This window comes from Mercenaria mercenaria, chromosome 13 (assembly GCF_021730395.1).
Source record: "Mercenaria mercenaria strain notata chromosome 13, MADL_Memer_1, whole genome shotgun sequence".
Lineage (NCBI taxonomy): Eukaryota > Metazoa > Mollusca > Bivalvia > Venerida > Veneridae > Mercenaria > Mercenaria mercenaria.
In genome coordinates this window covers 18,128,176-18,143,587 of record NC_069373.1, presented here as the reverse complement: position 1 = coordinate 18,143,587, position 15,412 = coordinate 18,128,176, and positions in this window count along the sequence as shown.

Here is a 15,412-nt window from a genome sequence, read left to right as displayed (position 1 = left end):
CCATTTTATAGTTTCTTACTAGTGAAAAATATATATATCTATAGTATACAAATTATATTAAAGCCTTTTGCGTGACATTAATACATTACGTTATTGGTTCAAGGCATTATAATACAATTGCGGAACTGTGTTAAATTTGGCTTTTGATGTATCAAAATGAGAAAAATGTCTAAATGAGTGCGGTTTTCTCAATTGGTTATAGACGTTGATCAAAACATCTTGTCATCTAATATGATATGGTTCACTTTAATACAGTTTTCTACTTCATTCGTGATTTTGAAACCGGAACTGAGCTACAACAACAGTAGCGAATCTACAACAGAAATAACGTCAATACAGATGAATGATGATAATTTGACATTCAATGAAATATGGGAAATTCTTAATAAATTCTACATTTAATGCAATATCGCAATAATCAGCTGTTTAGCCAATACATCAGAAATGGAGGATTTATCCCGTCCTACTTTCTCTGTTTATATTTTAATGTATTAATATCCAAGATTTATACAATATGCGCCTATGTTAGCACAACATTGCGAAACGCTTATTTTGCAAAAAATACGAACGTAGGAATAAATTTTCATTGCAAAAAAAGCCTGCGTGCTACATGCATAATAAATTTTCACATAAATTTTCTGTATTAGGGTACCCCAGTCACGTTCTCAAGTCTCATTAAATAGTTATTATTCTTCCGGCACTGACATATTTCTAAGTGTTAAATTTGATGTTTTGCTTCTTTACACCTTTAATAGCGAATAAATTATATCTTTTTGACATTTTCTAAAACGTTCATCCGCCTTAAGTACGTCCTTTGGATAATGGGGATTCAATAAAAGGCTTTATTTGGTGAGAAAGTTCGATTACTTTTTCATAAACGGCATACAAAAAATTTATCCGACCTCTTGATATTTTCGTTTATTTACAACGGTGATTTATTTACAGAGCTGACAGGTTTGCTATTTACGAAACCATTGGTCTCATAAAGGTTCCCCAATGTTTCTTTTCATGTTCTACTTGTCTATAGATATAAGGCAATTAAATCTTTTGTAGGCATATTTGCTTGGAGATCTACGAGGATAAAGGGGCTTATGCTTTATCTAGTGTTCGTGATTGATAGATTTCATCAACTTGCTCGTTTTTATTAAGTATTTATTCAGATAAATGGAAATGTATTTGGTTCAAGTCCTTCAGTGGCCACTTTAGATTATAAAAGCCTCTTATAGGTCAAAACTTTCTAAAATCGAGTTACTGCAAAGTTACATAAAGATTCAAATATTTTTGAGACCCGCTCGGTCTGCTCTAATTGTTTTTCTATGATCGAAATTAATGTTGAGTACGAAGAGCCCGATGTCGCGTCACCAAAGACGTGAATAATGGCACAAATGAGCCGCGCCATGATAAAACCAACATTGTATATTTGCGGCCAGTATGGATCCAGACCAGCCTGCGCGGATCAGGATCCATGCTGTTCGCTTTCAAAGCCTATTGATGCGCAGTCTGGTCTGGATCCATTCTGGTCGCAAACGCACTATGTTGGTTTTCCAGCTCAAATGACTTGCTTGGCGATAAAGTTGGGTTCTCTGCATAACAAAATTAATGAGATGTCTCGAGCCATTAATAAAAGCTGTAGAACTTGTTTCACAATTGATTTAAATTAATCAGTAGAAACTCAATGACTGTTACAGTAGGCAAAGATTCGATTTACAGTCAATTTGAAGGAGTTTCTGTTTTGTGTTTCATCAGGACATTTTCATTGTCTTTGTTTTTGGAATTCTCTTGAAAAAAACTTGACTTACATAAAAAAGTTAACAAGTTCTTTTTTGATTTTCATTTTTTTTTTGTTCCAGCAAGGAATCTGACTTGGCGATGTGCAAAATATAAAATGTACCATAAAGGAACAGTGACTAAAAAATCGTTTTTAGCTCATCTGATTTTTTGAAAAAATATGATGAGTTATTGTCATCACTTGAGCGGTTGTCGGCGTCGGCGTCGGCGTCGGCGTTGCCTGGTTAAGTTTTATGTTTAGGTCAGCTTTTCTCCTAAACTGTCAAAGCTATTGCTTTGAAACTTGGAATACTTGTTCACCATCATAAGCTGACCCTGTATAGCAAGAAACATAACTCCATCTTGATTTTTGCAAGATTTATGGCCCCTTTTGTACTTAGAAAATATCAGATTTCTTGGTTAAGTTTTATGTTTAGGTCAACTTTTCTCCTAAACTATCAAAGCTATTGCTTTGAAACTTGGAATACTTGTTCACCATCATAAGCAGACCCTGTACATCAAGAAACATAACTCCATCTTGCTTTTTGCAAGAATTATTGCCCCTTTTGGACTTAGAAAATCAGTTTTCTTGGTAAAGTTTTATGTTTAGGTCAGCTTTTCTCCTAAACTGTCAAAGCTATTGCTTTAAAACTTGCAACACTTGTTCACCATCATAAGTTGACCCTGTACAGCAAGAAACATAACTCCATCCTGCTTTTTGCAAGATTTATGGCCCCTTTTGGACTTAGAAAATATCAGATTTCTTGGTTAAGTTTTATGTTTAGGTCAACTTTTTCTCTTAAACTATCAAAGCTATTGCTTTGAAACTTGCAACGCTTGTTCACCATCATAAGCTGACCCTGTACAGCAAGCAACATAACTCCATCCTGCTTTTTGCAATAATTATTGCCCCTTTTGGACTTAGAAAATCATTTTCTTGGTTGAGTATTATGTTTAAGTCAACTTTTCTCATAAACTATCAAAGCTATTGCTTTAAAACTTGCAACAGTTTTTCACCATCATAAGTGGACACTGAACATCAAGAAACATAACTCTATCCTGCTTTTTGCAAGAATGATGGCCCTTTTTAGACTTAGAAAATCATGGGTAGGACAATATTTCTATTACACAAAAAAAATCAGATGAGCGTCAGCACCCGCAAGGCGGTGCTCTTGTTTTTTGTTTGTTTTTGTTTTTCAGATAATATTTTAGATGACTTTTTTGTCAATGAATAGGTTCTTTAATGGTTAATTTAAAAAGGTATTTTATACAAATATAGCTATAATTGTTATAGTATATTGAGTAAATTAGAAGATCAGTTAGTCAGTTAAATTCATTAGATATTTTTCAATACCATGTCAGTTGCCTACTATAGAACATTTCTTAAGAGTATAAATATATAAGATTAATTTTGTTTTGAAATAAGTAACAGTTATTCAATAAAGTATTGGTTATGTCTTACGCTGTATCGTTTACATTTGCGAATCAATATGCTTAGATTTCACAAGTTACGCCGACAATTTGAATGTTTGGCCTTACATTTATATCGTTGTTTGAATAGTCGAGGTTATCCAGCCAGGTGAAATGAAAAAATAAAACTAAATAAATAGACTTTTAATGGTTCATCTACATTCCAATTCAATTTCTAATTTCTGTTTGTAAGCAGATGGTTTGGCAAAGTATGATAGAATGACTGTTATAAACCTTACATAATCTTAAGAAATATACGGGGATGTTTTCATTAAACATTTCCTTGCTAAATGTGTACTGTTTTTAATCGGTTGATGAAAGAAGAAGAAGCAGAAAAGACGAAGAAGAATAGTTATTTAATAAATTATTTAAGGACTCGAGACATTATGGTTGATTAAAGAGACAAAAAAGAAATCGCTTATCGGTTGGAATATTGCCACATAGAACATAAGTAGCAATAAATGAGGTCACGAAAACATGTGACAAATCGTGACTTTGAAAAAATAAATTCTTCTTGTCCAGTGGTAGAAAAAATCAGGAAAATCAATTTGAAATAAAGCTGATATTTCAAGTTGGCAATCTTACTAAAACAATATATAGACACAGTGCATGGAAGAAAGTTTACACATACGTACATGTATTTATTATGTATACATATCAGTAAAGATAAAATATGAGATATTTATGATATTCAGAAAGATGTTTTTGTCAGTTATTTAGCTATAATTTCTCTTTTACAGGCCATTTTTAATAACCTTCTTGTAATACCTTTATCATGTCTCCTTTTGGTAACAATTTAAAGGGAGTAAAAAAATCCGTTGATAATAATTTCTGCATTTTTGATTGATATACTACCTCCACATATGGTATACACATACACATTTTCAGTCAGAAATATATTACGAATTAAGGCCTGTGTGAGCCATTTTGTTCGCAGGGTCGATGATATATAAGACGCGTTGTTTGATTGGGTTTGACACCGTTTTTCAACACTGTTTCTGTTATATAAAATTACGGTTCAGCAGCGGCTACTTAACCATGACTACATATACCTAGGTCCTGCACCAAAACTGACTTGTTCTCCAAAAGTAACTAACAACTTTCCACATATGAATCAAAGGCTACTGACTGTTGTTTTTTTATCCAGAAAGTCTGACACCCTGTGAAAATGTGTACACAAACAAGCACTTTTTTCATATCTTTTTGACACATATTAACTTATCTTTAAAAATATTCTGAATCAGTTACATAAGGGTTGTTTAACGTCAACAAAATGTAATAACCACTACACATTTAAGCATGCCAGAACATTCGGATCTCAAGCAAATGGTTTTGACAATTGACCGGCAAGCATGCCAGAACATTCGGATCTCAAGCAAATGGTTTTGACAATTGACCGGCAAGCTATTCAATAAGTATTTGATTACATCATACAGGGCATCAGAAATAAATTTACATAATTTTGTTCCCCCAAGTTTTGACATTTAGTGTTGAACTATAGACCGGTCAGTAGCAGAAACTATGGACCGGTGTTATACAAGGAGTCGTGGAATAATTATTTCTTAATCATTTGATTAAATAGTTTCAACGTTCAACTAGTTTTGCCAGTGACCATGCTTACACGCAAAACACAGGTCAGTGATCGGCAGTAGTTAATAAGGTGATTAATAATGAAACGGACTAATTATTCTCCGAGAATAAAATCCTTTAAACAGCATTAAACAAAGGAGTTTTATTGAAGTAAATTGTTTCTTTTTCTTTGATCATGACGCTCACGACTGCATACACTGTGTCTTAAATGAAAGGATGTAAAGAATAGACATAACACGAATTCCCTCATTAAAAGCTATAATCAGTTTAATTTTCACGCAGTTCCTGTTGCACAAAGTCCTGTCTGTCATGCTAATGAACAATGGTAATAAAACAAATGTAAAATAAAAACAATTTATTTTAGAACTTTTAAGATAGCATAAGTTTTAAATTCACCCGCAAAAATGATTGTTACATTAACAATTACTGTTAGCCTATTAAATTACAAGAAACAGTAACTTATCTAACATACACTGCGGCTAATATTTAGACTGGCTCCCTTCTCTATGTTTGTTCTTATTTTCTTCATTAAGAGGGAAGTAACTCCAGCAGGTTGTTTCTACATTGACATTTTATTGCCCCTGGCTCCAAACATAGTTTCAGCCTCAGATAAAATTGTGCTATTTTAGAGGCTTAACATTTTCTTATAAAATGTTTCCAGTATTTATATAAAAAAATAACAAAGCAGCCAGGGAGCCAGGCTAATTAATATTGCATAAATTCAATTTTGCAACTTTAAATTCTACGATCTTTGAACAAAATCAGCTTGTTTCTAGTTCATTTTACATAATCGATAATACATGAATTAATAAGCAGTTATAATCATTAAGTCATTAATCTGCAAAATCAGCTGGAACAAGGTTTATGAATGTGATTTTTGGCTACTGTTTGATTGCCCCCTTACAGTCACCTGTTCTTAAATTACAATAATTCGGCTAATAAGATAACCGCAATGTAGTGTAAAGCCATATAATGTATGTATTTCAAATTGTCGCGACTACAAAAAATAAAGGATTGGATTATTTGTCGTTTTGTTAAGACATTTTAATAGGTAGATGTGTCTTTCAATTGAATTTGTAAGGGGTTTATATTGAAGTTTTGTGATTTATGTCAAATTTTGATACGTTGTTGACCCTGTGTTATGATATAAGATATCAGGGGGACTAATTTACGTTTAAACGTAACTATTACAGCAAAGTACTTATGCATCACTTTATTCATATTTGTGTTAAATTAAATACTTTGGAGATGGATTTAAAATCTTTAAAAATGTAATCTAGTCTTGTGAGGCTTTGTTTATAAATTAGAATAAAGGGATATATAATATGTAATTGATACAAAATGGTATATAAAAAGACTAAAATAAAGGTCCTGTTAGGACCAGAACGAGAGAAATTTATACAGCCATACACTGTAGAGCATTCGGCGGATAAAGAAAATATTTCGGCTGCGATCACTATACGAAAATCGCTTGAAAATCGAAAAGATGTGTTTGAAAAAATTGGTGAAACACATGTTTATAAAAGGACCAGACCGTTTAAGGCATTTAAGGGTAGACCTGCGTTAGAAAGATACCCTTCAAATTTGGAATTATCAGGACATAAAGTCGAGAATGATGAAGACAAATTGAAAGCTAAATCGGGAAGAGAAGTAGATTCGGCAAAAACACAGCTGACAGTAGAATCTTTAAAGTTTGATGATATGGATAAAGCTGCCTTGAATAAGACATCTGCTAGAAGTCGGGACAGTTTGTCGGCCGCGGAAGGCACCTACTCGCCAAGCATGCCAAAGTCAAGGCATGGTCGAGCGTATTCTAGTGCAAGCACTGTGATATCTAAGAACGTTTTATCTGACTTTGGACTTCGCACAAGTCGTACTGATACATTCTCTGGGCACCAACGGCGCAGAGGAGCAAGTGCTGATTTGGAACATCAGTTAGGTGAAAGCGCAGAGAGACATATACGCACTTGCCAAATAGCTGGCAATCTGAAGAGAAGTAGCAGAGCCCAACAGAGCATCCAAGGACTAAAGAACTTTGTGTCCCCTTCACATACGTCTATGGCTTTCCAACGTAGCGAGAGACTTCATAAAAGCGCGCCTGTGGCTGAAAAATCTTTCCTTAGATCTGATTCAAATGTTGAAAAAGCAAATGTGGTACCTTATATGATTCAAATACGTAAAACTGTTGGATCTGTGTCCAGACTGAAATCTATAGGAGCTGATTTTCATCGTCACCCTTTGCCGGGAATAAATGGAAGGACTCTTATAGTTGGTACTGGAATTGGATTATCGTAAAAAGTAAAAGGGATTTTTAGATTCTATAAGTACCGCATTTATTGATGACTGTGCTTCATTGCATTTATCTGATATTTTTATCGCGAAAACTACATACATGTATGTATGTAGCAAATGTTGCATTTTTGATGACTCTCTCCAGTATAATTGCTTACCAACGGAGGATATACCAAAGTTGTCTTATATGCTGTTATACATAATATCTTTAAATCTCTTTCTATATTTTTCCTGGTTGGGTAACATTTTGTTCAACTCGTTTTTATCAACTAAATTGTTAATAATTTTGCAAACATTGAACTTGTACAGGTAAACAATGGCCATTATATGTATTTTGCATTTATATAGAAAAATGAATCCATGTCTAGTGTCTCATACGGTAATATTTTTCACAATGAAAACTATCACATGCACTCTTTTTATTTTTGTTCAAGATATTAAACTTAACCTTGATATTTAAGTCATTCATGATAATTATGCAACGGCAAGAATTTCAAAATAAATGTATGTACTTGAAAGGAGAAATATTTTTTGCAACATTAAGAACAAATAATCTGCTGAGATTATTCTCCGACTTAAATAAAACGGCATTCGATATCCCTGAGATAATGTATTAGGTGCGACGGTGTCTTAAATGGAGTTAGTAAAGCGTTAATGCCCTTTCGCATTTTTATTTATTTTTACAAAACATTACAGTTCGCAAGTGTACCTCAGTTTTCATTCCTCATCAATCATTTATGCTTTTAATTATTCAAAACATGATCGAATGTGACAGTTTTGATCACTTTTAAGCACACGCTTTCTGAAACGTATTTTGCATTTATTATAAATATTAAATATTTGCATTAAATATTAATTGAACTGCGATACATGGCTAAGTTATACTTCTGCTACTTTAAAACTTCATTTCATACATGTAGTGCAAATATTAATGACTGTAATGAATTATTACAAAAGAACCGCATTTAAATGTCACTAAATTTACCGGAGCGCCTTAACAATATATATCTTTTAGCGTTATTGTGTCATCGAGTTTCAAAGGCGAACCCATCCCATCTCACAGTCACCGCCCCACCCCACTCCCACCAAAAAGAGAGAGAAAAAAAAACCGCAAAAGGCAAGTTTAAACCTAATGTTTTCGCATTTTGCATATTTCACGAAAACACTAAATTCAGTATCAAGTTATCGCACGCAAACGTCGCATTTTTTATTTTATTCATCAAGGCTACGCGAATCTTCAAAATTCAAAACAAAATAACAAAACATTGCTCTCATAAGATCCCACCGGGTCAGCATAAAATTATAATTCGCTTGCTTTTACGCAGAAACATGACATTTACCGATATTTCCGCATAGCTCAAAAAATATTTGATCGACGGTATAAAAAGACGGGAAGTGTCTGTTTGCACTTTTGTCTTACGTTCAAAACTCAAATTCATTTTTTGCGCGACAATGATATTTTTTTTTTGTATATATGATTTGAAGTGAATATCTGAGATACTGTATATTCCATGCATAGCCTTGTATCGCATTTTTTTTTCATATTTTATTTCTCGAGATTACCAGTTGACATTTTTTTAAACATTTTCTGTCGTCAAAAACTTTCAGTCTCTTATTATGGTTCTATAAAGAGAATAATTCAGTTTTCCGGTTTACATGTTTACATGATTACATGTTTACCTAAATCACGTTTTTTTTTGTGTAGGACACAAACTGTTTGAATGCACAAATTCGTCACAAGTCAATTTTGAAATAAAGAACTGCATTGTACTGTTTTAATTTGCTGAATTTCTGCAACTCGCCACTCAGTCCAGCCAGGCCGTTTCCATTGCACGACATTGACATGCGAGTTAAAGATTAACACAGCATAAATTCCTCAGTATTTAATAGCTACACAGGTATTATGTGATATTTTGAATATATAAATAAAGTATCAAATGCATCAATTGGTTGTATTGTAACACTGTTGTATTTGTACTTTTGACTTATACTTACAACTTTTAATGTACTTTTCTCTAATTATAACCGCCATTTTAGTTTGGGGCAATGGATATTGTATAATGTTTATGCCTTGAATCTTGAAATCTTGAATTCAGACGGACAGCTGTATACAGGCGAAGAAAGGTACCTGTAGTATATGGGTAGTGAATAGGTCACGGGGAAGGACTATATATCACACGACTTAAATGAATTGTTCTATAAACTGTCACATGATTTCACGTCAATTCGAAAGAGAACATATCTTTTTCAAATAAGTCTGCAAGGCTTCATTTCGGCTTTATGTGGTGAAGTTTTAAGTTGTTTGCAGAAAATGCAAGAAATCCACAAGCATAAAGTGGGCAGAATGGCTGTAAAATTGCGTTAAACCCATATCAAAGATTACGTGTTATGCACGCGTTTCTTTAATCCTCGATTACACTAATCTTAATCGGGTATTTTCCCTTTTGATATGGTAAAAGACACAATTACATGTGACAGGTTTACCTCATGTCCTCACAAAGAATTAAAATTGCCATTTTGTTATTAACATTATATATTTTGATTACGTGCAGATATTGAATAGCAGATAATAAATCTAACATAGTGGTATATAATTGTTCGCAACATGTATTTTCATTGGGAACAGATTACATCTTAGCTAATAAATGCAATAAGGCTTTTGTTATTTTGTCAGTTAAAGTATGGTAAAATATAAAGATATCATCTAGATAGGCATTTGAAGCACCTACTGTTGAAATAATGCTTCATCATTGACCACAAGAAAAAAAGCCAACTGGGTTAGTTAAACTTTGATATCGAATTACAAAGTTTTTAAATAATATATCAATGTAAAGTTACTTATTGAATAAGTTATTTGCAATATAATACACTAGCGGAGCCAGGGGGCGTACCCGCTCTTCTGGCTGAAAAATATAAAATATGCATTTTTGTCTTGCTCGCTACGCTTGCATAGATAGTTTATCTTTTGTCTTGGGTGAAAAATATGCATTTTTTTTCTCGCTACGCTCGCACATTAAATATCCGACATAGTTTGCACGAGCTCCTATAACCATTTTTTACCATTTCTATGTTAAATAGCCCTTGGTAACCCCTCCCCATAAAAATCCTCAGAAATCGGGCTAAGAAATTCCGACAAACTTACGCAAAAATAAGTCTGACAAGTCATAAAACATGGACTATAATTAGCATGTTATTTGTGTTGATTTTGTCACAAAACCTGTCCTTTTTCAATACCAAATAAAGTACCTCAGAATGCACCAGATGAATCCATTGTTTTCAAAATGTTCCGGGGGAGCATGCCCCCGGACCCCCTAGTTGCTCTACTACAAACATTTTACACCCCACCCCAACACCAAATCCTGTATCCGCCCCTGTAAGCGCATACTGGATTGAATAGCAAAAATGGCAGCCATCACGTACCGAAAGGGCCAACTAGCGTAAGTGTTTTCAACAGTTAAGTTTTTCATTAGCTGTAGATAACTCTTTTACTAAGGAATGATTTTTAAAAGGCCCTGCTCGATTTTCGGTACTGAACATGTTCAAGGACTATGCCCGAACAGCTATCAATATTATGAACTTGACTTTAGAAAATTCAAGATGGCCTACCAGTAGCAATTCTACCGCGTCGTGTATATAATCAGACTGAAGCAATGCAATAATTAACAAATAATATATAGCAGAACCACGTTTTAACCTATCGGAATAGCACGATGTTCAAAGTAATCATTTCATGAATTATACACGCGGCGTGTTACCGATTCATATTGTTGAGTATGTTAAACAGTGGTTCTGCTTTAGTTTTTTTCGATTCTAATATGTCTTTTAACAAGTAGGTTAGAGAGGTGAATCCCTATTTCATGGCATATGTATGGAGGTTGACGTCACACCAACGCGTAATTGTGTTTTAACAGTGTTAAAATACGGGAAATAACGCGTCCCGCGGATTAACGTAAGAGTGCATTGACATCTAATGAGTTATTTTTCGCGCTTAATAACCTATACAGTGTGTGTGAACTAAGTGTAACACCATTTTGTTAAATTATTTTGATTCCGAAACGTGTTTTGTTTAAAATAGTAGTTCAAATGTTTTAGCAGCACTCTCTCTCGGCGCCGGTATGTCGCCAAATAACACGTCAATGTGACGTCAGGCTACCGAGTTTTAACTGAAATGCGCTTGCATTTTTTTTATATTAGAATGAAAAATCATTCCAGTACATACTAAGTGTGCGTCAAACAGATTACTTCCTTCCGTACGGTGGAGCTTGAAGCACGTCAGTTGTTCCACTTGTCCACCTTACCGGCACAAGTAAAATATGTTCTTGACACTGGTCACGTGGCGTCAGTTGTATCCGGTCCGTCCTACACCTTCAATCAAGAAGAGCCAATCTCTATATTTTTGTACAACATGAGAATAATACGATATGAAATAAAAATGCCCCTATTCAAATAACTCCTCCACGATTATAATACAGCAAAGGAGTAGTAAGCTCCCTTCGTTTACCAATTTTATATAGAAAGAAAGCAATAGTATTGCTTTAATTTTTTTGTTGTCATGTAATATTTTTATCAATATTGTATCCATAAATATATAGGAGATACTATAAAATTTCTGTATTAGTAGTTTGGTGGTTGAATACAAGAAAGAAATATTAAAAAGGCTAAGCATAATATTATAGGGGCATGATAACAGATTTTGGTCAAAAGAGAATGTGTGACGTTGAGTTAAAATGACCCTTATCGAATGCAAAAAAGTACCATTGTCTGTATCTGAAAAAAGCAGTCACATACGACAATTATGTGCTACGAATAGTATCTGATAATCTCTCCCGGTATGGCGTTTTTCGCCAAACTAAGCAGAAAATAGCCCAAAATTGAAATATTTGAAATTAAAAAAAGATCGACTCCTCCAATCAAAAAATAATTTCCTATTCCTGTCCTCTGAATATTGAATAAAAGAAATTTTCCAGGAGTGGTCGAGAATTCTAATATCATTATATTTCTCCCATCTTTTAAGCTTTTTTCTGTTAAAAATGCCAAAGCTGTATTTCAGCGATACTTATTGGACGAATAAATTGTAAGCACAAGTCACACGTACCTCCTTTTCGAAATTAAGACAAATTAGCAGTAACTGCAAATAAAAAAGTTTTAAGTGGTGTAATATAGTATGAACTTTACTGTTTATTAAAATACTGACCTAGACTGGAATAATCAACATATTTTTACATTATGTATATGTTTTCTTTTCGTTTTTACAACTTTTGCTTTTATGGTGATCATCTGGGAGTTTGCCCCTTTAATATATTAATCGAACCACGCTGTGAGCCTTCCGCACGTGCTGTCATTATCTGATTTATGAGACTTATGTAAAGGTTTTAAGTAAAAATACTTTAACATTAATAATAGCTAAACGGATCCCGTAAAACAGGTACGAATTTCAATAAATATACACATATACTTTGTTTTATAGAATCGGGATATGAAAGATCAATATTTGGCAATTATATAGTTGTGTTGTAAGGAAATGTTTTCCTTTAATTTCAACTTGATTAATGATGAATTATTAATCATTCAAAAAGAATTTAAATAAATCAAATAGCATTCGATTTATTTTAATACTTACTCATGTCATTTGCAGCCGTAAGCTATATATACATGTATAAGGCGTGGTAACGGAAAGTCAAGCCATAGAAATATATGGTGTTCCTTTAGAGCCATGGTTGTTGCGTCACATCGTAGTTTGGTAGGGACCATAGTGCGATAACAGGATGCGAAGACGCAAAGATACAATGCAATGGCGCGATAATACGATGCGAAGATGCAATATTAACATAGCACTTCTGCTTTTTGCATCTTACTATCGAGCTATCGCGCTCCTTCGACCTAGGAAATACGAGTTTTATAGTAGTATCACTTCGCATCGTGTTTTCACGATTACATATCGTGCCATCGCCCCTTCGACTTAACGGCGATAAAGCAAAAGTATGATAGTGCGATGTTAATATCGCACTATCGCATCATGATATCGCGATGCAAAAATGAAATATAGATCGCGTTTTGGTATCGTATAATCGCGCAATTGCATCATATCTTCGCGTCTTCGCAATGTGCTATCGAGCAAACGCTCTTAATTAATATATAGCTCGAAGGGGTGAAACGATGGCCCTAACAGAACACCGTGGGAACATGAAGTATACGAATTCATACGCCCAAATTACTTAGATTAAAATGTTTGACCTCATGTTTCCTATAAAGAATTGTCTACAGCACGAGAGCCATGATCGCACTGAGTGAGTCATCTGACGTTAATATTGCATATATGACGGCCCGGCCTTAACTACAGCAAATGGGAACACTTATAGCAAACCTGCGAGAGGTCAACGATGCTTCTGTCAAAAGTTTGTAAAGATCCACCGAACGGTTCTTGAGAAGAAATTATTAGTATTTAAACTAAGCCGCTGACGATTGATAATGATGGTGATGATGATGATAATGATGCTGATGCTGATGCTGCTGCTGCTGATGATGATTATCATCATCATCGGTTACATCATCACCATCATCATCTGTTTCTTCTTCTACTTCTTCCGTTTCCCTTCTTCTTCTTCATTTTCTTCTTCTTCATCATTATCGTCATCGTCATCATCATCATCATCGTCGTCGTTGACACTTTCATCATCATCCATTTTTCCTGATATTAAGAAAACTGAACACACACATATATATATATATATATATATATAATACTTTAAATAACAGGTATATTAAACGATTGTTGTAACAGCTGAAAACGCCGTTTTTTTTTTTTTGCAAATAACATTGCTGACCTAAAACACAATCTATTTACACCGTATTCAATAACTCTTTTTCATGCAGAAATGTGTAAATATCTGTAGACAATGATGTTATTTTTTACCAATTACTGATCACATGAAATCATAAGTTACCTACTATTTACATAAATAAATTATTAATTACCCTAAATTTATGAATATAATCTTGACACTGTCTTAGTTCAGCGACGTTGATATGTGACAACAATATTTATTATGATTGACTTATGACTGATCAAAAACAAATCGTCACTCAATAGCAATATACCGTAGTATTTCTTGTGCGAGCACCTATTGGAAAGTTGTTACCGTTATAAAAGTTTAAACACAGACGTTTGATTTACAACAAAGTTTTCGTGAAACCCGTTTTACCTAATTATAAGATTTAATATGGTATCTGAAGTAGAAAATTGTACATCGCAGAACATTATTCTTCTTTCTGTTTAGAAATAAATTCCACAACTTGCATGCGATGTACCAAACAAACTATTTTACTGGGATTAATGAATTGCAGATGACGCATATGTAATAGTTTGCACACGTGGATTTTTTTTTTTGCCAATTCAGGTTATATTTCCTTTTGTGTTTTCTTTGATTTATTGAGTATGTTTTTCGAATGTTTCTCATTGCAGAGTTGGTGCAGCCGTTCTGCGCATGCGCGGAATTATTATCAAATGGAACGCACGGCAAAAATACTCATTTTTTTGCATGTCCGCACGCATTTAGTGTATAATGTGCATAATATACTGACTAAAGGTTAGGGTTAGAATCACCATGGTTACAAAATATATACATTTAAGGTATTTTTGCTCAAATTTAGTTAATCTGGTAATACCGGTCTGTAATATATCACGGGCGCACCAACTCTGTATTTAGTCACAGCCATGTTTTTCACATACCCGTGGAAGGTTTTCTCTCACTGTAACGAATGCGAGAGCATGATCTTTTGGGATTTTTCTTAAACTGACAATAGAGTTACTTTTATTATCGTAAGCTACATGTTCAGTTTAAAAACCAAAGCTTTGATGAAAAGACCGTGTTTCTTAGAAAAAGCAGTTATGTCGACATAAAGGGACCTTATCATAATAATCCAAGATTTTCAGGCCATTATTCTCTCAGCATTTTCTCTCTCTCTATTTTTACTGAGCTTGAAGGAGTCATTGACTGTTTACAGATACATTAGCGGGCTTGAAATTTCTAATCAGCTTAAAGGGCAGATTCACCTAGTTTTGTCTTGTTATTATTGAACACATACTTCCATTTGTTGTTGACTGTAAATCAGTGGTAAACCCAGCTGGAATTCTTTATTACCTCCATATATTAATAGAACACATGGCTGTATATATTATAATATTTTATTAATTATTTGTGTAAAACAATACGTAAAATATGTAAAAAAACGATGTCTACAGCATTACTAATGCGGTAAAGTTTGACAAGGATTCTAACTCTAAAGTCATTTT